General features: G+C 41.8%; 1 long non-coding RNA gene across 1 annotated transcript in view; it reads left to right on the plus strand.

The window, feature by feature from the left end:
* Nucleotides 1–320: 320 nt before the first annotated feature.
* The window catches only part of LOC123619800 (uncharacterized), a 177,670-nt gene continuing 152,287 nt past the window's right edge, over nucleotides 321–25,703 (plus strand). Inside the window, exon 1 of the long non-coding RNA XR_006728495.2 lies at nucleotides 321–917. This is a non-coding gene — a long non-coding RNA (uncharacterized LOC123619800). The remainder of the gene's footprint in view (nucleotides 918–25,703) is intronic.

Here is a 25,703-nt window from a genome sequence, read left to right on the forward strand (position 1 = left end):
GTAGGAAGACAGTTTCCTGCAAACAAGAGCACAGAGGTCCACCGCCTACATACTACATATTTTCAAAAATCACTTCAACATATACTTTAGACAATCAAGAAAAGAACAAAGGTCCAAAGTATAAGAAAGACAATTTCTTGGTTTAAAAGAATCTGAAGAGTAAAACTCAGTAATTTAAATGTAAGGATTTATAATATTTGAAAGTGCTTAAAACTTTAGTGTGATTTTAAAACCTTTCAGAGAAAAGTTATTCAACTTAAAATTATAATATAATGGGAAAAAAGTTTTAAAATTTATGATTAAATTCATGAATACCCAGAATTAAAATGTGGTTGTGCAGGAGTGTGGCTGTGGGTGGCGTTGGGGCGAGCAGAAGCAGGCAGACAGAACACTGTTTTTCCCTTGACTTTGACAGCCTTAGAAATAATGGGTAAGCAGTTTCCAACTGTTTGCCTGAAATAGATTCTCCCTTCTTCTTTACTAAGAAAATCCCAGATTTCTTCAGCATGGCAAACTACCCAGATAAAAATCCTCTATTTCCCAGCCTCCCTGCAGCTAGTGGTAGCAGAGTGACACAGCTCTACCCATGGGACGGAGGGAAAATTGCCTGGAGGTTCTGGTTACTACCCAGATCCAGACAACTAACTGCCTCTTCCTTCCTGTTCTCTCCTGCTCTTTGTTTTCTCCTTCTCCTCCTTCTTCTTCCCCTGCCCCTGCTCTCCTTTTTCTTTCCATTTGGAATGTGGATAGGAGGAGGAGGACATGGCCACCCTCTGGGACACTGACAGCTTCATGGAATGAAAGCCTTATGGTTAGGACGACGGAGCAGAGAGGAGGAGGAGCTGGGAAGACGGAGGACCCCGGGGAGCAGCTGCGCACATTCTGACGAGGTTCTGACTTCCCGTTTCGTGAGAACAGTAAGTCCTGGTCTGGATGATTTTCTATTTCAGGTAACTGAACTCAGTCCCTAACATATAATGTTTTCAAAAGCATAAATCTAACCACTGAGAGAATCATAAATAAAAAATATATTTACCCAACTAATAAAGAAGATAAAGGCAGCAAAATGTTCTCTAAATAGCAAACATACTATCCAAAAAAACATAAAAATAAAAATGATAGAATGATTAAAAATAGGTCCACATATATCATGTATGAGAATAAATAGAGAATAGAGATTAAAGTAAAATCTCACTACAACCTGCTTATAAGAGTCACTTCTTGGTAAAAAACCAACAAAAAAAGTTAAAATGGTTTTCAAATATTCATCAGGGAAACAACAACCCGAAAGCTTGTGTGATGGCAGAATTAACACCAGACAAAACAGAAATTAAGGCAAAAACATTAAGCCAAAAGAGTTCCTTTATATTGATAAAAGATACATTCATTTTGAAAATGTTCTTTTAAGAGACATCTACCTGAAGATATTAATAAAAATTTCTTAGAAGAAAAAAAGGTAAATTGGTTGAAAACTGTTGTGAAAGCCTTTAATACAATCTTCAAAGATCTTGGAGATAAAAAATAAATAATGACACAGAGAATTTAAATAATACACTTGTGTTTAAATAATTATATATTAAACTGAGAGTGCATGTTCTTTGTGAGGGTTGAGTATATTTTTCCAAACTAAAAATTACAAAATATTTACAAAATTCATAGGTTATATACTCTGACCTTTATTCAAGAGGGGGGTACTTAAGCTGTGTGGCACTGCAAACCATGTTCTGATGATCTGGAAAATGTTCCTAATGTTATGAAAATATAATGGGAAAAAAGCATAGTTCAAAATTATGTATCTTATCCAAAATTTTTAAATGTGCAGAATGAAATAGTACAATTTTTACGGTAACTACCTTTTGTTAAATTAGGAGAACGATAACTTCTGTACTTTTGTGTTTTATGAATTTTCTACCAGCGAGTAGGTATTATATTTAGAATACATGGAAAACAGTAATCAGTCATAAAAGCAGAAAACCAAACTGAATGTACAGCATAAACTAACTTTTTAAGTGTGTGTGTGTAAATTTATAGACAAAGATTTAAAGGAAGTATGCTAAAGCATCAGTAGTGGATATCTCAGAGCTGTGGGATTTATAAGTTTCAGCGTGTCCCAATTTTTCCTCAACAAATATACATTTCTCTTCTAATTAGGAAAAAATAAATATCAGTAAAAAAATTAAGCACTTATTAGAAGTTCCCCTCTCAAGGTGACATAGAGGTTCATGCTTCAGAGCATCCCATCTTTCCAAATACACAGTGAGCCAAGTTCAAACATATATTTTTAAAAAGGGGCATAGAAAAGAAATAGCTGTGCTCCAAAAACAATAGCAATTTAAGGTGATGAGTGGAGTTGGTCCACAGGTCTAGAGGCCAGAAGAGGGCATTTGTGACTGAGGGTTAAACTTCTGTGGGAAATAGCATCTGACCTTGCTCCTTATGACACAGGCTGTGTGAACCAGGCTCATTGACTAATGCCTAGGTCACCGCCCACCCCCAGCCCCATGCCCAAGAGAGGAGGCTGGACAGTTGGCACTGACCAGCCTAGGACCCCCTAGGACCTACAGCCTAGACCTGTAGTCCTAGGAGCGGGGAGGGAGCTGGGCAAAGGAGCTACTGTATGTCTGAGCAATGAGTTGGATGGCCAGCTGGACTGGAGCTTGGATCTAGCATAACCCCAGTATCATCATTGGATTAGGAGCCCAGATATGTCATTTCACGAACTAGCTCAGTGGTGGCAGGCATGGTGAGAGGGAGGCAGGAGGAAGTGATCACAGGAGGTCCAGACAGGAGTGGAGGGATGGTCAGTAAAGGGGAAGGAAGGGAGGAGGAGAGAAAGAGAGAAAAACAAAGAGGTAACTTCTCAAAATTCCTGAGGAAGGAAACACATGAGGAAGTCTAATAAAAGAAAGATCCAGTAGAATCATCAGTCAACACATGAGTTCATTCCAGAGGAACTGTTGCAGTGAAAGTAGAGGGAAGTCCAACAAGCAGCTCAGTCTTAGTTCTTTTCATTATTCACTAGAACTCCTTTAGGGAGTGATCATTGTAGGTAAGAGGGTGAATCAGGTTATCTAATGGCTGGTTTTGTGAAGTGTTTGGGGCAAAAACGGTAACTTAACATGGCTATATATATACATGGCTATATGTGTGTGTATCTATGTATATTATTTGTATATATATATATTATTTGTATATATATATATCTTTGTAAGCACTATCTCCTATTAGAGAAGATAATAGCATGTAGCAAAGGAGGTTATTCTACAAGTTTAGTGATCATACGCTTCAAAAAGACACTCAGCATCCTAGACTATGAAATGCTTGGCAATTCAATAACTTTCTAAAAAGTCAGAGGTTCCAATGTGGTACTAGAGGGTCTGTGCAGAAGGACCACCACACCCAGGGGTAATACGCCTTCAGGATTCGGCTTGATTCCACTTCCTCCGAGTGGTCCTAGGCAGATTGCATAACGGGGCTCAGTTTGGACTCTATGACATAAGATGTCAGTGAAAAACTCACAGTGCTTCCAGAAGCCACCCAACGGTAGGAGGGCGCAGTCCCACTGAGCTGTGCCCCTGCAGGACGCTCTGTGCGCTTCCTTCCGGCTGCTTCTCCTTGATGCTGACCTCGTTTCCAATGTGACCGCCACCTCCCTCTGCAGTCCCAGCTCTGGTGATCACCGCTTCTCTTTGCTGCTGCGATCTTGTCACTTGTGCCCTGGAACTCAGGCTTTCAGTTAGAGTCCTTTTCTTTCAGGAGCGTATGTCACAGGGGCTGGTTGGGAAGGGTATTAGGGACACCCTCTGAGCTCTCCTAAGTCTTTGTCCATAACACACTCCCTTGACTTTCTCATTCCTGGGGATGGATCCCGCCTCCCCAGAGACCCTTCCTTGGTAGAATCCCCCAACAGAACTGAGAATCCCCAGGAAAATAACCCCCTCCCACAGCCTGACTCCGGATTCCAGGGTCCATATGGTGGCTGTCCAGGCTGCTGATGCGTCACTGCTGAGAAGGTGTGCTGCTCTTCCCCTCTGTAGTGAGGACAGAGTGAGGAAGAAAGGGTCTAACCTGCGGCAAAGAGAATTCTAGCAAGACAGTAAATAACAATTTTCTACTGTTGAAGATTACTAATCATTAGAATGCCTATGAGAACTATTTTTTTAAGTGACTAGACTCACCCAGAATCAGTTCTCATGTGTCAGTCTTCTAGGGACTGGGAATTCAGAGACATCTATTGTGGTTGGGTGGTGGTTCCTCTGAAGGAAGGTTTCTCAGCCTCCTCACTGTTGACATCTGGGACCAGATAATTCTTGGTTGTTGTAGGCTGTTCTGTACATTTCAAGGCGTTAAACAGCATCCCTGGTCTGTACCCACTAGATGCTTGTGGCAGCCCCTCTGCCAGTTGTGACAACTGAAAACATCTCCAGACATTGCCAGATGTCCCCTGGGAAGGGATGTTGGGGACACAACTGCCTGATTTTGAGAATCACTAGTCTAAGAATATTTTAAGATTAGTGCACCCTAATTTGTTTATGTGACATGGAGTTTGGGGAGAGATAATTCTCTTCGTAACGCTTTTATCTTGAATTGACCAGCTAAATGGTTAGAAGAAAATGTAGAGGAGGTAGTAACCTGGTGAAACCCCAGAGTTATAATCCTGTCAGGCAGAGTTTAGTCTGCCCCTAAAATAAGATAATGGAACAGGGGCTACAATCACTCATTGGGGATAGGAAAGGCGCCTGCCGTGATCAATCGCATCCAATGTAGCATTACGGCCCAAGAAGGCAAGCCGTGAAAACAAGTCCTAACTGGCATCAAATAAAAGGTTTTTAACCACATGGAGCAAATCATTCTCTGGGCTGTGCCAGGAAGGAATCTGGAAGGGGCACAATTATGGAGATTATGACTAGAGAGATGATTAGAGACTTGGGGAATTCTTTTTTCAAGGACTTGCTAAGGAAATGGGACTGTAATTAGAAAGGGAAGCAGAATGAAGGCTTTTTCCCCCCGCCTCTCTTTTAGGTGAACTAAAAAGCTTCCGTAAATACATAACAAGAACCTACGAAACCTCCAAATCAGCAGGCAAATGTTCTGACTTCAAAAATCACTAATGAGTACATCCTAAAGCCAAGTACTGCAGGTGGCAGTCAGCCTCTCGCTTACCTGTCAAGTCCGGAGCTTCGGGAGTTTTAGGTGTGTCCTGAAACGGCAGCTGACAAGCTATTGAAATGAAAGTTCTGAATAAAATTAGGACAGCCTGTTAGCCCAAACAGGAGGAAACATGGTGAAAGATTTAACGGATCTGTGAGCTGAATTTTTTTTTTTTTTGTCGATATTCTTACTTTGAAAAGAGTAGAAAGTAATTTTTGCCTTTTGGGGGGGGGGGCAGTAGATAAGAACCCAAACTAAGATCCAAGGTTTTTATCATTTGGCAAATTTCAAAGATATGAAAGCAGAATTTTTGGCACCCAGGGATTGAGAGGCAAGTGACATCATATGGCTTAAGGGAAATAGAGAGCTAAAAAAGTGCATTTGGAAACTTTCAGAAGCTGGCTGCTGCTGAAATAATTTTCAATTTTTTTTTCAGTAAATTTAGTTGTCACAAAAGGCACAAGATTGACAAGCCTGTAGAGGAAATTGTGCGTGTCTGGGAGATGCCATGGCAGCTCCTGCCGGAGGAGCACCAGGGCTGGAAGGTCTGCACGTGCCTTGTCAGAGCTGGCCTTCCGGGGGTGACTCTCACAATGGTGACACATTGTGGGGGTTAAATGATTCAGCTGCAGCCCTGTTGGCTTGTAGAAAGGAAGAAAAGCAAGTTTTCAGTAGCTAATCCCAGTCTCTGGAGCCCCGTGGCATCCCGAGTCATCACTGGGATGTTTGGGGGGATTATTCATTGGGGAATGGAAGTAGTCCTGCCCCAAAGCTTCCGTGTTACCTTTCATTCCCTAAAGAGAATTCATGGAAGGGATGTCATCTTCAATAAATGGCAGATGAATTCAAGCATGCAAGACAAAGACCTTGAGAAAGGATGAGTGGGAACAGTACTCTCCCATAAAACCACTTTTGACCTCTTTTCTCAGCTCCCAGGTCGCTAGCGGAAAGCAACGGCGGAAGGAGATGTATCGAGGGTTGAGATGCAGCAAGGATGGGAGAACTGAGCTGGGAGAAATTCTCTGTCCTTCTCTTTTCTCCCCAAGCCTATTAATTCTCAGCAACCAACCAAGAGTGTATGACTTTGCAGAGAGTTGGTAAATGAAAAATGATTTAAAAAACATCCTTAAATGAGCAAAAAATTATTAAAATGGGATGAAAATAAAATGAAGAGGAAAGGATAGAAAATGCACTCTCAGAAATCAGAAAACTCTAAAAGCATCAAATGAAAAATTAGTATGAGTAACATGCAGTGACATTACGTGAGGTCTGCTCTATGTTCTGACACTGCGTTCAACCCTCCAAACCCAGCTCTGGACTGCTCACTAAATTCATGTTGGTATTGATCCTCATCTTGGAAACACAGACCTGGGCCATGGGCTGTGCTCATCAATATATTCATGTCCAGTCAATGTCTTACTTGTTTTTAAATCATGATTCAAAACATTTGATTTGCCTCCCTCATTGTCGTGGCACTGGGTTTCCTGTAGCTGAGAATGAACCTGGGAAGATGGCGAGCTTTCAGCCCATAATCATCTCAGACACGCTGCTTTCTGACGGTGGGCTCCGCCTTGTGCCTCACCCCACTTCCCTCCTCCCACCTTACTTGCACCACGATCTCACTCAAACTGGAAGAACAGATGAGCTCTGTGCAGTGGAGTCTGTAGGCTCGCCCTTTCCTTCTCTGCTGCCCTGAAACCATCGGGGATGAGTTCTGTCTACTTCTTACCCTCCGATTTACCAGCTTGGGTTGTTTCTTTTTTCCTTCCTTTCCCTTTTTTTTTTTTTTCTTTTTTTTTCAGGCTAACCCCAGTGCTTGCGGACTCGGTTTTATCTCCTTTTGTTTCCCCAAAGTCTCCACTACATCAATTATTCCCTCTTTTTCTTAAATCTTCAATTACTCTTTCTCTACACTGGCTTCTTCCCCCTCTGGCTACAAACATACTTAGATCTCCTTCATCTTAGGAGAAAAACATATCCTACAAAAACTTCTATGTCTCCCTCAACTATTATCCTTTTCAAACTCCCTTTAAAATGAATGTCTCTATTTCTTGACCTACACTTGACTCATCAACACAATTTGATTCTGCCGCCGCCGTACCCCCACCCCACCCCTTTTCATAGAAATTGCTCTGGGAAAGGTCAACGATGATCAGTTCCTAATTGTCAAATCAAATTATCTGCTGCTGTCTACCTTTTACCTGGCCTCTCAGTAGCCTGACACCAGTGTGTATTTTTCCTCCTTGAAACTCTTTTCTTCTGATTTTCCTCCCACTTTGGGCTATTCGTTCATTTAATCCTCAATGGTGCCTTTCCCTTTATCCTCTACCCAAATGTTGACTCTCCCCTTTGGTACCACCTTCCCCCTGCATCTCCTCTCATTCTACAAGCTGTCTTGGGCAGTTTTATTTTCTTCCAGGTTTTCAGCTGTCTCTTCCCCATGGATGAGTTTGAAATCACATCTCCAGTCCTGACATCCTGCCAGAACTCCCCTCTGGTATTTCAAGTTATCTTCTGATGTTTCAAATTCAAGCTGTCAAAAACGGAACTCATTATCCCCAGAATCTAGCATGATGCTTGGCATACAACAGCCTTGCTGAAGCAGAAGAGAAGAGGTTCCAGGCTGGTCACATCTGCAGCTTCCTTTCTTTTCCCTAGAGAGTTCAAAACCAGGCAGCTACACACTGGTAAGTCCCATCTGGACTTATCTTCAGAATCCCTACCAATTCTGTAATTACAGATAACAGTGACTCCAAATTCTTGTAGAAACAGATGCGTTGGCCAGTTGTATAGTAGGACCTTTGACCAGCCTGACTTCTGGGCCAGTGTAGAGTTGCTAGAAGCTTCAGTATTGTCTCTGTGTGCCTTAACCTATTCTTATTATTTCCCTGCAAAGAGCACATTCTGGGAATCCCAGCTCTAGAATTCTCCAATGGTTGCACTGCGGTTAGAGCCTGTCCTGTGTTGAGGTTCAGCTCTGCCATTCTGCTGGTACAACGCTTATTGATTAAGTTATTTTAATCCAGGTTTGTTACCCCTTCTGGTAGAGACTGACAAGTCAGTCTTCACCCAAGATTTTGGGAGGCAGAGAGGGACACTGTGGTAGCAGGTGGTACCACTGATCTTATCAGGTGAATGGTGGTGGTTCCCCTGAATGCCTGTCTCATGAGACTCAAGAGAGCAGAGCAGTAGACAAGTGTTTGGGATATGAGCCCTGAGAGCTCTCCCCAGTCTCCTTTAAAATACAAAATATCCCTCTCATGGAGGTCACGTCTTAAGCTATTACCCGTGTATAATAAAAGTTAGCATTAGCAGTGACTAGTTGGAGCCGCTTGAAGCATCCCATAGGTTCTGTGAGGGTAGAATGGTACCTTAAAAAAGGGAGTCTTGCACCAGTAAAAAAAGAAAACCCAAAATAGGAGGCATTCAGGACACAAAGACAAATCCTACTGCACTGTTTTTCTTGGGTCAGTGAAAGCACCCCCAGATTTCTGACCCCTGCCTGCTCTGGTGGCACAAGCAGCTCGGAGAGCATCGGGGACAGAGGATCCTTCATTCCACTTGGGAACAGATTTCTACTTTTTGGATCTGTGCAGCGCTGGGTATAATAATGATAAAAAGAAAAAATCCGTGAATCAAGCTCACATTAGGCTGTCAAGGTTTTGTGTTGGAAGTGAGTACCCACCTATGGGAGGTTCACCCATGGATGGAGATGGATGTTGGAGTCGTCCTGAGAATGCAGAGACCTTCCTGTCTTGATGGGATTGCAGTTCAAACAAGAATAAAATATACGTAGGGCACACTCACGCTGCTCGGTGGGGGCTGAGCAGAGAGGGGGAGAGAAGGGAAGACAGTCTGTGCCTGTAGGAGGGAGGCGTGGCTCTGCTAACAGCTGGGAGACACTTTCTAGGGGGACACATGGAGCCTCATTTAATTCTCCCTCAGTGTTTATTCCGGATGCTCTCAGATCTTTTGAACTCGACGCTTTTATCTTACACGGACTCAGTCAATGCAGATGAGAAAGTCCTTAGAGGCAGTAATGTCACCAAAAAACTGTCCTCAGCTCTTACTGCTCTAATTGCGTCTGCTCTGCACGGCACTGGAATTGACATAGCCCAGTCAATAACGGCGACTTTTAAGTGAGGAACTGTTCCTGGAGACACCGCCACTGCATTTCAGATTTACAGATATTTTCCCATTCAATTAAGAAGATGGAGACTGTTCAACCCCTGCTGGTCAGGAACCCGGACTTCCTGTAACAAACTTCTACCCAATGAAATTTGGCTGCAGGATTCCTTTACAAGAGAGAATCTGGGCCTTGTCCCCTGACTTGATGCCCAGTGTTTTAAATATTCAAAGGAACTGTGTATGGTACAGAACAGACTGTCCTTCCAGTTTGCTGGGAAGAGGGGGCCTCCGCGTCCAAGCTCTCCTTCTCACGGCTTTGCTTGCGTAAGGGGAAAAGCTGTCCACTGATGATGTCACTCAACAGCCTGTATCTTCGCTCTCCAGCCCAGGAGAGAGGATCACCAAAGCTGTGCCGTCCCTCAGAGAAGCATACGGGGTTTAATCCGTGTGTAGAAGACACTTCGAATCCCTGGGTTGGTTATTGGCTGTAAACTCTCTCAACCTACTGTGAACAGAGGGGCCTCCAGTTGCCGATGGGGCGCTGGACCTGAGATGTGAAGACTGACCAGGGAAAAGCAGGAGCGACTAAGATGCCCAGGTTTCAGAGACAGTAACCGTTGAACAGTCAGTCCTATGGAGGTGCGAAGATCGCAAACACTGAGGGGACAGCTGGAGGAGTCCCTCCCCACCCCATCTGCCGCGGCCAGCATGCCAGAAGCCTCCCTCCTGTCTTCCCCCAGTAAATACCCCCTGAAGCTTACCATTGTTTTGAATCTTATTCCCCATAGGTTAGTACTGGCTATTTTTGAATTCTTCCATAGTTTGCTTTTTTGGCTCAACATTATGTTGGTGAAATTCACTGTCATGCTGTTTGTAGCATACGTTTCTTCCTTTTTATTGCTGTTTAGTCTTCCACTGTATGAAACCTACACAGGAATATTTACTCGTTCTACTGTTGATGGACATTTGAATTGTTTCCAGTTCTTGGCTCTTATGAAAAAATCTGTTCGGAACATCCTTACACCACCGTAGGCACTGCCAGGAAGTTTCCCGGAGTGGTTGGGACGATTCACGTTTCTGCCGCGATGGAGGAGACATCTAGGTGTTCGACGTTTTCACAAAGGCTCTGTATTTTCAGTCTTCTAAATTTTAGCCAATTTGGCAGGAGTGTAGTGGTATCTCATTGTGGTCTTGGTCTGCATTCTCTTTGTGAATATGCCCTTTTGCACTGAGCATCACTTCATGGGTGTATTGGTCACTTGGTAGCTCATTTTTGCAGTGTCTGTCCAAGTGTTTAATTCATTTTCAAGAATTGGGTGGTTTGGCTTTTTCTTACAGATTTATATAAATTCTATGTATACTCTGAGAGTACTTTGTCAAGTATATGTATTTGGCAAATATCTTCCCCTAGACCATCCATTGCTTCAAAAAGTGCTGTCTCTCCCGCTTTCTTTCTTGTTGCCACCGATGGTTATGCCTAAGGCCCGCCTCCCAGGGCCAAAGTCCAAAGGAAACAAGGACTTCCCAAGGCGGAAATGGAGAGTCCCAGGTCAGGTGTTGTCCAGGGGAAGGTGCATTTTCTGTGAAGCTGCCCCTCAAGCCCCAAACCTCATGTTCTTTTAGGTCTTGGGGCGCCTTTTACTCACGTCCATGCAGTCACCATAGTGCAGTCGGTGTCGTGTTAGTCTCCTCACTAGCCTGTAAGCTCCCAGAGGGTCAGAGTCTCTCTTCTTCTCTACTCACATTCTCAACAACCTCCTCAGGGCCCGGCGCCTGGTCCACTTCGCTGCTGTTCAAATACTGTGTCCTAAGCAAATAAATGAATAGACTGATTTTAAGTATAGCAGTGACAGGACCAGATCTCATTTTAAGTAGGCAGTTCTGGCAACAGTGTGGGGAGAGCGAGGCTAGAGGGCTCAAATATTAAGTGGCAATTTCGATCACACTGGTTTAGACAGCAAAGCTGGAGAAAATATGCTGAACAATAACAGAAAAGGGCTGCGTGTGTTTTTCTCCTATAGCTGAAGGATGCACAATCAACCCCAAGGCAATGATGATGTCAAATTTTGTTAGAGAATTTACTGAAGCTGCCTCTGTGATAGATGACAATACAAGACAACAACAAAAAAGATATGTCACAAAACCCCAAATGACAAATACCAATTGAATAGTACAGACAGTGAGAGCGAGGAGCTCAGAGGAGCCAGCGATTATGGTGAGCCACGGTGGTCAGGATTTTACAGTAAGATTTTTCCTTAATACAACGATGTTAGCTGACATGTGGGTTTTTATGATGACGATAGAAATATTATTATAAATGTGGGACTAGAGGGAGCTGAAGGAGAAAATATAAAAGATGAAACTTGCTGTTTCCACTGTCTCTCAGCTTCAGTATCAGTACTGGGGAGGGAGCAGTGGAAGCTTCAAGAGCTGCAGGGATCAGCACTTCTGAGCCTGGAACAGCGGCGGCTATGCAAGCTGCTGCAAATTGCAGTCTTTCTGGCGTGAGTGAACGTAGCCCCTCTTCCCAGTGGGCCCTGCCTCTGTGCTTGTGCTGTTTTCTGTTCCAGCCAAGAGGCTGTGCTGCAAGACCCAACAGCACTGACCTAGGCTTTCTGGGAAGTTAGAGATGGGGGAATACACGCCTTGGAAATGCTCAGGTTACATTTTTAATTCAGAATTGATAATACTCAGAAAATCGCACACACTTTAATTTTTTTTAAGTGGTAAGTTTTTTTTTTTTATTGCAGCAAAATACATGTAACACAATTTACCGTGTTAGCCATGTTAAAGTGGACAGTTTCATGGTATGAAGTACATTCACACCATTGTGCAACCGTCACCACCATCCATCTGCAGAACCTTTTCGTCTTCCCAAACTGAACCTCTGTACTCCTGAAACAACTCCTCCCTGCCCCCTGGCCCCTGACAACCACCCTTCCACTGCCTGTCTCTGTGAATTTAATTACTCTCAGAACTTCATAGAAATGTAATTATTCAGTATTTGTCTTTTCATGATTGGCTTTTTTCACTTAGTAATGTCTTTAAGGTTCATCCATATTGTAGCATGTGTCAGAATTTCCTTCTGTTTTAAGATTGAGTAATATTCCATCATGTGTATAGACCACATTTTGTTTATTCATTCATAAAGTTTAATTTTATTATTCCTCCTTCTCTGGAGCAAATGTGGATATTTTTATATCTTTTAACATATTATCAGAAGAAGAAATTAAAGTAGTGGGGAGAAAGGAATGAACATTTATTGAGAAACTATTACGTGCTTGGCACTGGGCGACATGCTTTATACGCTGAAACCATTTTGTCTCACAACAGCACCAAGAAGTGGGTGTTATCACATCAATATTCCAGTGACAGAAGTGGAGTCATTTGGACCACAACGCTCACTCGTTTTCCATTATTTTGCTGTGCATAAGACAAAGCCCAGGGAAAGGCAACACGTTGCAGTTTTGCAACGTATAAATTTTACCTTTGATTATTCCTTATACGTGTAACATCTTTCCAGTTTCACTACCTTCTCCTGCACCTCCAGGTAATGTATCATCTAAGTCAGCCCCAGTTCTAGCACTATTAAAGAGGAATCATTTACTTTTATTGAAAAAGCACATAGCTGAATGAAGGAAACCATGTGATTATTTCAATAGATGCTGAAAAGCATTTTACTTCTTCACGTTCATTATTAAAAAAAAAAACAAAAACGCCTCTAACACTTGGCAAACTGAATGACAATAGCCACGTCCCTTGGCCTCAAATTCTTCATCTATAAAATGGGAACTGGATCTCTCCAAGTCTTGAGCCTCCCTTCTCTGCTTTTGCTCACTGCGACGCTTGATTTTTGTAAATTACATTCCTATTTGTTTCCATTATGCTTTACAGTCCTGGAAGGTACTTCAGTGATGGGAACGCTGAGTCACAGAGAAAAAAAGATTGTGTTTGGGGGCTAGGAGCTTGCACTATAGATGAACTGTAGAAACATCAACCCAAGAACTTGAACCCAGTTCAACCTGACTGACTGAACAGCTAAGCCAGGGGAATACTGCTGACCGATAGACTCATTCAGTTTTGATGGAAGAGTCTTAGCGCTGACTTCAGGCCTGTTCTACAGCTTTGCCCTATGCTACAGTTTTTGTTAATTAGTTGGATGAGGTATCTGCTAGCTAAATGATCAAATTTATAATGACACGAAGCTGGAAGGGTAACAAAATTAGGATTCCAAAGTATTCTTATGAGCTAGAAACATGGCCTGAATCTGAGAATATTAAATAGATTTCAGGGCTTGGATCCCAAAAGTCAACTAACTATTCAAGCAGAGATAAGGTAGCAGTGACTCGGTCAGGATTCCTGGGTTGCAAGTGACAGAAATACAACTTTCCTGGACACCGGAGAGGGACGTTTTTCTTGTAAGCAAACAAAGGAGGTCTTAGAACTTGAATGCTGCTGAAACTCTATTTGCCTCATTTCTGATTCTCTTCATGTATTTTTTTTAGTTTTCTCTATTAGGAAGGAACTCTGGCCTTGAACAACTCAGACTCACATGTTTCTGGCTTAGTCAAAAAAAAAAGAAGAAGAAGAAGAAGAAATAAGTCTCTTGCCTCAGTTAGAAATATTCCTGGGAAGGATTCTGTTTGTCCTGAGTCAAGTGTCCTCTCGGCCAAGTGTTAGATCCAAGGAGAGGAGCTGTCAAAAGCAACCACTTGCCATGTGAACACATGGTTGTACAATTTTTCTAGAATGAGGTGTTAGAAGGAGGGTCTAAAACAAGAACAACCTTGGGATTTTGATGACTATGAAGGTGAGAGGAGTTGATGGTAATATGAAGTTGTCCCAAAAAAACTAGAGGTTTGCTGGGATGGAACTAAAGTGTCCGGAGCGAAGGGAGGATGGGTGTCTGCTCCTCACCCTTCAGGCTGTTCCTGGTGTGTTGTATCTAGTTCTGATTGTCATGCTTGGAAAGGAACACAGGCAAAAGAGGATGTGTCCATAGAAGAGTTCCTAGAAAGGTGAAGAAACACAACAGTTTACCATGTGCACAAAATGGATGAAGGATCAGGGATATTTAACCTGGAGAAGAGGGTGTGCAGTACCCTGGAGATGAGATGCAATAGCTGTCTATCATGTGTGTCCTGTGGAAACAGGACTGAATGTGCTCCGTGCTGCTTGAGTGAGACAGTTCGGTGCCAGCACCTCCTGGGACCTGTCACGTGGAAGCCCTGCTCTGCAGTGGAAGAAGCATGGGTGGAGCCACACAGACCTGTCATGCCCTGTTTGGTGTCTCATGTGAGCGCATGAGCATCTCATAGGGTTGAGCTAAAGATTCTATGGGGTGATGAATCTACTGCTGTTCATAGATGTCTGACGTTGAGCGGTGGCTTTGTTCAGGGTAGCATTAGTGTTAATAGACTTTGCATAAACATAAGAAGGAATTTTCAGCACACAGGGTGGTCACAGCAAATGAAAGCCTTTTCAGGTAGTGAGCTTGCCGTCACTGGAGGTGTCTAAACACGGGCTCGAAAATCACTTGGTAGAGTGAATTCAAACCCCTCCTCTGGGTATTGAGCTAATTGGCTTTTGGGTCCTGTCTGATTCAGAGAATCAGTGATTCTAGATCCTTATCCATTTCTTAACTCCTTAAACTATTTTTCAAATTCATATTCATAATTTATCTGTTTTCAAAAATTTAACAAGTAACAGTTTTAGTGATAATTATTGCATTTCTATATTTATAGATAACTGGCACATATGGAGGTGGAATAGCACAATTTGGTATTTTCTCATGTGCCAGATTTTTTTTTAATAAATATAGAAAATCCTATAGTTATGAAAAACTATTTGTCAAAATTAAACATATATGCAACTGGGCATCTGTTCTGATGTATCTGATCTCTTGAGAACTGGTTTTCCTGTTGCCATTGGAATGGAACCCAGTATTAGCCCAGAGTTTAAGGGCCTTAAGTCTCAGTGTACCCAAATAAAAATGGAAAAAAACTTTAGTAATTCCTACATGTAATGCATTTCTATTTATTCTGGTTAAAATTTAATTCTGAATCTATAAAAATTAAAAAAAAAATCCTTCCCTGCAAGAAGCTATAGTAAGATTTTTTTTTTTCTTTTCTCAGTGTTAAGAATTTTGTGTGGACTGCATGGTACAGTGGGAAGATTAGATTTTAGAGCCAACTGGATTTGGGTATAAATTCTGCCTGTCTTTCTACCCGTGTGATCCTGGGCAGGTTATTTAACATCTTTGAGTCTTCTTTTCCCAACAGGAGAAGGCATAAATAATACCTACCTTTGGGTGTATTATGCGGGGGAAATAACAACAGAATGCTTTGCTTGCAGTGGACATTTGAAAAATGTTGACTCCCTCTTTGATATGTGTGAGTTGGTGCATTTTGAAAATGACAATAGAGATTTTATTGAAAATGACAGAAGTTAGTAAAGTGGTATCTACCATTTATTGATTGCTTCCTTTGTGCTGAGTAGGAGACTAAATGTCTAAATGCGTATCTCCTTTAATCCTATCCGTGGTTCCATAGGCTGTGTGGCAGCAAGGCCATTTTATAAGAGAGGAAGCTCTTAGAGAAGCTGACTTCTGAAAGGTCCTAAAGGTTGCAAGTGGCAGAAGTGGATTTCAGACCCAGGGCAGAGTGATTCCAGAGCCTGAATTTAAACTGACTCTAAATTGCTTAGCTAATATTCTAGAAGAATCTTTAAAAGAACTAAAGCAATGCTGTTTTAGACTTAGCATGGATGATGCTCTCATTTTGGTTTCACTCAGGTGAGAGTCTTGTCTTTTGCGTGGTTAAATTTTCATGACCTGCCATCTTTTTGTAATCACAACTCCCATGGACTTTGATAGGTAGGCATTGGACCTGGGACTCCTTGCTGTTGCCATGGTTTTTAGTCTCCCATCGGGTCTGTTTCTGCCACTGTTATGTCTTGCTTATGGTATAGAACCAAAAATACACGCTTGTTGTTCTCAAGTTATTCATATGCAAAGTGAAATATTCCAGGCAATATGATCTAGACAAAATTATGGATTAGTGAGTTTTATCTTTTGTCTCCCTTTGCTTGGGTAATTTCACTTTGGGTTTGTTGTGGCCTCTGCCTGCATCAGTGTGGTCAAGTCCAGCTGCTTCCATTCCCACCAGAGTGCCCAAGGGATGGGCGTCTCACCCAGGGTGGGCTCAGCAGAGTGCCTGGTACTCACTGCCCGGAGACCACCTGTGACCCCAGAGAGCTTCCAGAGATGCTCAGAACACCTGTTCTTTCAATTTAGAAGGACACAGCTCTTAGCTTTCACTGAATGTCAATGTTTAATTTGTTAGCTTCCAATTTAGGCTTATTTTTTGAGAATTCAAATCTCCTCTCAGACAAATTAGGTTAAACTGCTCATGGTGAGGGAGCTGCTTGACCTTGAATCATTTTCTTTTTCCTTTTCAAAAGAGAGTTGACAAAGGGGCTGATGGATGAGATTTAACACGCTCTGGAGAAACCAGAGAGAGCTTACGAGCATAAATACACAGATCAGGGAGCAAGTAAATATGTCAGAGCCTGGTGACATCATCTCCAGAACGGAAACAATCCACAGGTTTTGGATGATTTGATCTAGTGCCACACAAATTTCATGGCAGGTTATTTTAAGTGGTTTTCTGTATTAAACTTCTTGTTATTTAACAGATTCTAAACAAATTTTAGATAGGTCATATAAAAAATATGAAGAGATTCAAGAATGTCAAGAGTCAAATATTTTACTTAAAATGCAATTGTACTTCTTTTATGTTTTAGTTAGATACGAGTTTTTTTTTTTTTTTTTTTTTTTTATCTGTAACAAAGATGCTGCTCTTAGATTCAATGAACTCTTGTCTCTAATGTCACACAGAAGGATCCTAAAGAACAATCACTTGGTGTTTTGTTCCCAAACTGGAGACCACCTGGGAGAGAACAAGGAGACCCACATGCAAAGGAATAAATGATTGACCATCACCTAGGGCAGTGGTTCTCAAATTTCTCATGTGTCAGAATCACTTGGAAGGCGTATTAACGCAGGTGACTGGGCCCCATCAGAGCCAGGTATGGTAGGTCGTGGGACCTGAGGGCTTGCATTTCTAATATGTTACCAGGAGATGCTGAAACATCCAGTCTCAGAATCCTACTTTGAGAACCACTGATCTAGTGTAATGCTGTCTAATGGATTTATAACGTGAGCCACATAGGGCATTTAAAATTTTCCAGTAGCCTCATAAAAAAGTTAAAAGGAACAGATGAGATTAATTATAGCAATATATTTTATTTTACCTAAAATATGCAAAATATTGTCACCTCAACATATAGTCAATACAAAAACGATGAATGAGATATTTTACATTCTTATTTTCGTATTAAGTCCTTGAGATCTGGTGTGTCTCTTATGCTTGCAGCACGTTGGATTTCAGACTGGCCACGTTCCGAATATTCAGTAGTCACATGTGGCGACTGGCTACTGTATTAAAAAGTGAAGAGTGAAATTTCTAATCAATTACATTGCAAAGAAAGAGCTTAGAGAGATCAGCTGTGATTTGCAGCTCTGGCTATGCATCAGAATCATGTAGGGGAGCTTATAAAATCCACTAATGCCTCAGACCCACTCCCAGAACAGTCTCCTTCAGTTGGCCTGGGATTGAGTGTAGGTACCAGGTAATTTGAAAAATCTCCCCCAATGACTTTAATGTGCAGCCTGGTTGAGAATCACTGGGACCAATGGAAGCACAACTGAAGGCAGGATCTACATGTAGACGCAGGATCCGCCTCCACATGTTTCCCTGGTGCTACGGTCTACATGTCAGTGTCCCCCCCAGATTCATATGTTGAAATCCTAACCCACAAAGCTGACGGTATGAGGAGGTGAAGCCTTTGGGAGACGCTTACGTCGTGAGGATAGAGCCCCACGAATGACGTTCATGTTCTTGTGAAAGATACAGCACAGAGTGCCCTGTCCCTCCCATCATGTGAGGACACAGTGAGAAGTAGGCAGTCTGCAAACCAGGAGAGGATCTTCACCAGAATGTGACCATGCTGGAGCCATAATCTTGGACTTCTATCCTCCAAAACTGAGAGAGATAAATGCCTGCTGTTTATAAGTCACCCAGTTTATGGTATTTTGTTAGAGCAGCCCAAATGGACTAAGACACTTGGCAAAGGGAGAAAGAAAAGGACTACTATTACTAATAGGACATCTACAGCTCTGAGGCAGACACTTTCAAAAAGATTTTTTATTCCTTATAATCCTGGGAGCAGATCTTACTGCTGTTTTGCAGAATAGTTGAAACACAGGAAGGTGAAGTTGGTCAGCCGGCTTCAGTTGTACAGAATCGAGAGCAGTTACCACGGTGTAGATAGAGCAGCTAATTCCGAGACCCACTCTTTCCATGGTATTATGTTTTCTGAATTGTCTTACTTAACTCTAATTCAGATTCCCTTTGATTGAAACTGTGGGTACATCTCATACCACTTGTTTGACTGAATACAATTTCCTCACTTTAAAAGAAAAACAGACACAAATTTCATTCATAATAAGAAGATGTAGTAAGGGGTTCCTTTCCACGGAGAATCTAGATAATTTTCCAAATGTTTGGGGGGTTGGTAAAAACAAGGTGATTAAAACAGGCTGAGTGTCTCCTCTTACTTTTCTGTTTTAAAGGGAACTTCCTATGGATCATCACTTATGTTTGATTTTTCAAGTTGAAAGCAATGTCCGTGTGATGTCTGAGAAACTTTTCTAGCCCCGGCTTATATATTTAAAGTTTCCTTTCTTAAAACTTTCTTAAAATGGTTTGTGGGAACATAGGACCATGGACGGCGTGCTGTGCCAGGTGGATTCTGGGAGCCTGGTGCAGGGAGACACTGCGGGCTATCATTCCGTGATCACTCTGTGCAGCTCTGGCCATCAGGGGCTGTTGGCTCACTGGGAACTACTGTTCCACATTGTCACATATTTCTATTATGAGCTTTCGTGGAGTAAAATGTTTGTTTAAAGGTCTTTTGTGATTTTCTATTGTATGGAATTTAGTATATTGAATATGTAATTTGAATCTCCGAACTGAGGTGGCTTAAGCCCCTATTTATTTCAACTCATTCTCTTTCCCTCACTAGTTTTAAGTCTAGATTTTGTCTATTTGCTGCTAAGAACTATAATTATATTCCAGTATTTCATGTATAGTGTTTCCTGGTCCATTTTTATGTACTTCAAAATGACTAAACAAAACAAAATAGGAATTTGGGTCTCTCATTGATTTCAATTGTCCTCAGTTTCTCTTTTAACATTAACAGTATAAGTAGATCTACCTAATTAAACCAGTTATTTGTTATTCTTGCCATTTAGGCCAAGTGTGACCTTGGAATCCTACTGCTGAGAACCTTAGCCCTGAAATACTTCCTTGCAAACTTCTATTTTTGAATGCCTGGATCTAAAAAAAAATCCAATAACCTTGTTCAAATCTATGTCACACATTCCTGAAATCTGGTGACTACTGGTTAAAATAAAGGCATTTAATCCACTGTTTAAAACTTATTAGCAAATGGTCTTTATTACAGATCTGAGCACCTGACAGGTAGGTACAAATTTTGAAAGTATGGATGTTTGGCTAATTTAAATTAAACTCAAGTCAACAAAAAAAGAGAGAAAACTCCAGATTGTGGACAAGTAAACAATCAAGTTGGATGGTTAGGTCCGGTTAAATTAGATAAACCCATATAATTAGGCAAAATAATTTTCTTTCAAAATTTTGTTCCTGATAAGAAAAGGGCATTGTAAGTCTTCTCATCAGGTGAGTTATGTGAATTTGAGTTATGTGCCAAGGGCTGCTTGGTGGCTGTGGTGGGGAGAGGGCATATGAGCCGCCCTCAGCATGGTTTAGTCCTACCCTAAAGTTACTCCAAATAACAGGTGAAAACAGTGCACTTGCTCTGCAAGTCCCCCAGATCCCTTCTGGTCAGACTAGATTTCCTCCCTGGAGAACAGGATGCTAAATGTGACTTGTCCTGAAGTCATTGTTTCATTCAGCTGAGGCCTCAAAATCTGAGGACTATATTGTACATCAACTATACTTCAATAAAAATTAAATTTAGCTGCAAAAAAAAAAAAAAAAAAAAAGCTGAGGACTCCATGACAGCTGTCAAGTCTCTCCCGCTCCAAAGCTGTGTGTGAGTCCACCTCCTGCGTGCGAGGAGGCTGTGAGTCCCACACTTTCAGCATCAGCCATCCACCTTCAGTCTTTACAAACAGGTGTGGTCTTGAGGACTGCTTAGGGACAGCAGTCAGTGTGCTGTACACGCTCCACCTTCCCCAGCAGTGAGGAGGACACTTGTCTCCTTCACTGAAACCAGCTGAGTAGGGGGCGCTTCAAGAGAAGCAAGCAGTGAGTTAGCTTTGTCTTCTGGAGCTTGGGGAGCACAGACACTCTGCAGGGGTGCAGACTGGCTGGAGCTGGCAGAGAAAGAGAGGCCTGAGTTCCCAGCAAGAGGCACACTCCGCAGGGTAGGGCAAGGGGGCCTGTCTCCAGGCCAGGCAAGGGCCTGACAGACAGAGCCCACCTGGAGTTGGCTTAGAAGGGTTTTGCCCAGGAAGGCCACCAGAAGGGGCAAGGTGACCCCAAGGAGGGATAGATACTTCATTCAGGGTCTGGAAAGGATAAGCACAGGAAAGTTACTTGAAAGGAATGGGATAGAAAATACAAAGTTGAGTTCTGTTAGCATCCTAGAGTGGTGCTTCAATAAAATGGTTATAAAATGCAATTTCGAGTCATCCCCAAATATAGACACAGTAAGAGTCAAGGCATAGTTAATTTTATAGATCCCCTGGCTTTATCTAAGTCAACTGTCCCTAAGGAATTTGGGAGCTTCCCCACTAATTGTACTGTACTAGAAAGATTTGTCCACAGTGGCATGAGAGACAGGTCTGGGGAAACAGACTAGAGAATTCTTGCTTCTCTCAGCCTTTCCCTTTACTTCTCCCACCATAAGACGCCTTTGCCCAGAGCTCCCATAATAAGCTCCTGCCTACTCCATCATTGCACTTATAAAAAGTATGCTTAGTGATCCGATTATGACTTATCTCTTGGACTAGACTCTCAGCACAAAAATGTCAGGGATTCATACCCCTATTTGTATCCACAGCACCTAGGACAGCTCCTGCCCCCCCCCCCCCAACCCATTTATGTTCTAGGAATGCTTGTTGGGAGGATGAATGAGCCTCAGTTGTACCACTAGGCCTTTGATAGTTGGGGGTATTCTTTGACAGTTTACTTTATTTGGGCTGCAGTTTTCTCATTGTGGAAGGATTGGTATCCATTTGTTAAGTTTCTTTCAAACCACAAATATCCAATGCAGTAAGCGTAGGAAGAGAGGAATCAAATAACACAAAGAATCAAAGATGATGCCAAGCGTTGTTGGCTTGAAAGATTATAGGAAGAAAGTGATACCAATAGATGGAACTAATTTCAAAAGTAAGTTCAGAATGATAATTGGGACACTGGCAAGAATTTTTTTGGAAACAAGTTTATTTGTGATAACGGGGCTATATCCAGTTAAAGACCAGTCTGTATTTCAGGGTTAAATTGGAAAATTGGGGATTATCCTTATACAAGTGATAGAAGGTTGATGATCAAGTTGATTTAAAGTTGTCAAGATAGAATTGAGGGTAAACTGAGAGCTGGTGGTTAGAAAAGAGAAAGAATCCTTCTGAAAGGATAAGGCTAATGCCTGATGGGAGGGGATTCAGGAAAGCACTGTCCCATAGGAAACTAAGGAGAAAAATAACTCAAGGGATTTTTTTTTTTTTTGGTGCAAAAACCAAGTATTTTTGGTGCTTACAGTTCAAGGTAAGACGTTGAAGCTTAATTTGAATGGCTCTACAAACTCCTCACCAGTCCTCAGGGATTCGTGTGCCCTCTTTTACCACCACTATCCCACAAAGAGCTGTGGTATTTTTACTGTAAAGTTTTGTATCCACAGGACACAAAGTTCCAAATTGAATTGGAAAAGAAGTAAATCACATTCTCACATTTGTAGTTCTTGGCAAAAAAATGCTAATTATTTCAGGTAGTTTATAAAAATTTTTTTAAAATTGAAATATAGTCAGTTTACAATGTTATGTCAATTTCTGGTTTACAGCATAATGTTTCAGTCATACATATACATACATATATTCCTTTTCATATTCTTTTTCATTATAGTTACTACCAGATATTGAATAAAGTTCCCTGTGATATACAGTAGAAACTTGTTATTTATCTATTTTATATGTAGTAGTGATTATCTGCAAATCTTGAACTCCTGGTTTATCCCTTCCTACCCCCTTCCCCCCTGGTAACCATAAGTTTGTTTTTCATATCTGTGAGTTTGTGTTTTATAAATCAGTTCATTTGTGTCTTGTTTTAGATTCCACATATAAGTGATGGCATATGGTATTTTTCTTTCTCTTTCTGGCTTACTTCACTTAGTATGACAATCTCTGGGTTCATCCATGTTGCTGAAAATGGCATTATTTCATTCTTTTTTATGGCTGAGTAGTATTCCATTGTATAAATATACCACAGTTTCTTTATCTAGTCATCTGTCTATAGACATTAGGTTGTTTCCATGTCTTGGCTATGGTAAATAGTGCTGTTATGAACATTGGGGTGCATGTATCTTTTTTAAATTGGGTTTTCATCTTTTCTGAATATATGCCCAGGAGTGGGATTGCTGGATCACAGGGTAACTCTGTTTTTAGTTTTTTAAGGAACCTTCATACTGTTCTCTAAAGTGGCTGCACCAATTTACATTCCCACCAGCAGTGTAGGAGGGTTCCCTTTTCTCCACACACTCTCCAGCATTTATCGTTTGTGGACTTTTTAATGATGGCCATTCTGACTGATATGAGGTGATATCAGTTAGATTTTTAATGGATTATTCTTGGAGCAGGACAACAAGCGATGGATAAAGGGGTCAGTAAACTCTTGTCCACACCCAAAGACAAATGTGTTCGTCTTCCAAATATCTGTATGATGTAATGTTGTCAGGTTGATGTGACGTAGTCTAACTTTTTAAAGAAAAAACCAAAAATCATTCTCTTCAGCAAGTATGGATGTGCTATACTAGGACCCTGGAATATAACCAGGGATTCAGTGATGCAACCTTAAGACAAGTGAGAGTTTAGGCTTGGTCAAATCAGATAAATTAGTGCAGGGGTGGGATGATCAAAAACTATTGAAGGGAAACTAGTATGGGGAAGGAATATGGTAAAATAGTCTTAAAATGCACTTATTGGTAATTATAGAATTTGTTACTTTTTTCTTTTCTGACTCGGGGGTCAATATACCTCTAGGTGCTGTCCACTAACTATAGGATTCAACAGAAGTGTCAATGGAAAACACACCCCAAGATTTGTTTTCCTTATCTTCATAAAGTGACAAAGTATGTCCATGGAACCTCAAGACAGAGGGAGAAAAAGATGTCTATATTATAAAAGCCTCTTTTGTGTGTATTTTGAACTGCAGTATAAGGGAATCCAGGAACAGTTTGAAAATTGCTCAGAATGCTGGGTGTGAGAAAGCTGTAAGCCTCCAAAGGACACACTTTCAAAAGGAAAAATTGGCAGCAAAGAGCACTGTGGACAATCCACATGAAAACGGGGGCTGATACAATCACCACGGAAGGAACAAATGTTAAGCATTCTCCCTTCAGCTCAGCTGGCCTATTATACCTCTGAATACCCAGGTTTACAAGGCCTCCCCCTCCCTCCCTCCAATTTCAGAAGTGTCAGACAGGAGACACTGTGCCAGCAAAAAACCTTCCACCGATCTCTTGTTAGCTAACTGCGGTGTTTTGTTCCGCGGTTACATGTCTGCACAGGCCGTCATTGTGTCAGTCATAATTACCACCTGTTCGCTCGCTGCCGTCAGGTTCCATCGCCTCGGCAGCATTAAGCAGCCAGCGGCAGGAAGCAGTGTCGATTGCCCAGGAGCGGTGACTGTCAGGCTCTGGGCGTCAGCGTATAATTGCAGCCTGTGCACAAACAGCCCCGGCCTCTTCCCCGCTGCCCCTCCTGCGTCGGGGAGGAAAAGGGCCAGCTGCGCGCTCTAACACTAACCTGCATCTTCAGGTGGTGGAGATCAGAGGCACATCCAATGTCATTTTCATGCCATGAATCAGATCTGAACTCTCACACAAACATGTCATTCTGTTTTTAAAAAAAAGTTTGATTTAAAAAAAAACAAAGCTGTGCAGAACGCATCTTCTTCCCCCTGCTCTTCACTGTTGTCCTTTATAGTATCATTTTCCAAAGTTTCCGATTAGAGACTTTCTTAAAAATGAAGTTTGGATGACCTGTTTGCATCTGTCCCCACTCGTTTGAATAGCAAATCAACAAATAATAGATAACAGTAGCTGATTTTAACTGAGCACTTAGTGTGTGTGGCAGGCATTGTTTTAAGCATTCTGCATTAAGGGTGTAATTTAATCGTCACAATGCCCTAAATCAGGAAGGTACCATTTTTAACCCCCTTTTATGGGTGGAAATATCAAGGCATAGAATGGTGAGTTTTAGAATTTCCTTAACTGCCATTATCTTTTCTTATCTCCAAAACTTTGCACATGGAGGGTCCACAATGCTGGCCTTTTGTTCTCTTCAAGCTAATCTCTGCCTGAGCTAAAAATTCATCTCAAATATCAGCTGCTTGGGAAAGCCCTTCCTGCCCTCATTCCCCAGTCTGGATTAGATACTCTTACGAACTTGGTTTCTATCAGCTGGATAACTGTTATTCATGCTACTGTAATCGTTGGCATTGTGTCTGCTACTTCCTTCCAGGTAGGAACTGTAAACTCTCAAAATAAATTAGTTCACTGAGTGATCAGTCTTCTGAACCAGGACTAGTTTAACATTTATATAATTATTAGCAAGAAAAAGATGATGGAAGTTACAGCAATTTTTAGCCTTTGTTTTTTCCCTTAAGTTTTCCGAAATATCAGGCCTTCAGCTTTATATGGTTATCATGAAGCACCAGTCACAAATGTTTATGACTGACACGGTATTGTTTGGGAAGGGAATGCTACTTACAGTGTTTAAAATGTCATGTTCATGCAAATGAGTCTGTAGATTCAAAGCTGTAATGCTTCCATCGGGGAACCCGGCAGGATCAGAGTGGCTTAGCCTTCTAGTAATCTCGGGGAGGGAGGTGCAGCACACAGAGCAAGCCAGAGGGTCCCAAAGGTGCTGATCGTGAGAAGTACCTACAGAACTTTGGGGAAAAAGCAGGTTTCCAGATATTCTACCGCCACTGGAGTGGAATGTTTGGAGTGGAGGCCTGGGAATCCTTGTTGTTCAAATCGCTTTACTTTAGTTTTGATGATCAGCTAGTTTTGCAAGCAGTTATGTTATAGGCCTTGAGGTG

The sequence above is a fragment of the Camelus bactrianus genome, chromosome 8 (assembly GCF_048773025.1).
Source record: "Camelus bactrianus isolate YW-2024 breed Bactrian camel chromosome 8, ASM4877302v1, whole genome shotgun sequence".
Taxonomy (NCBI): Eukaryota; Metazoa; Chordata; class Mammalia; order Artiodactyla; family Camelidae; genus Camelus; species Camelus bactrianus.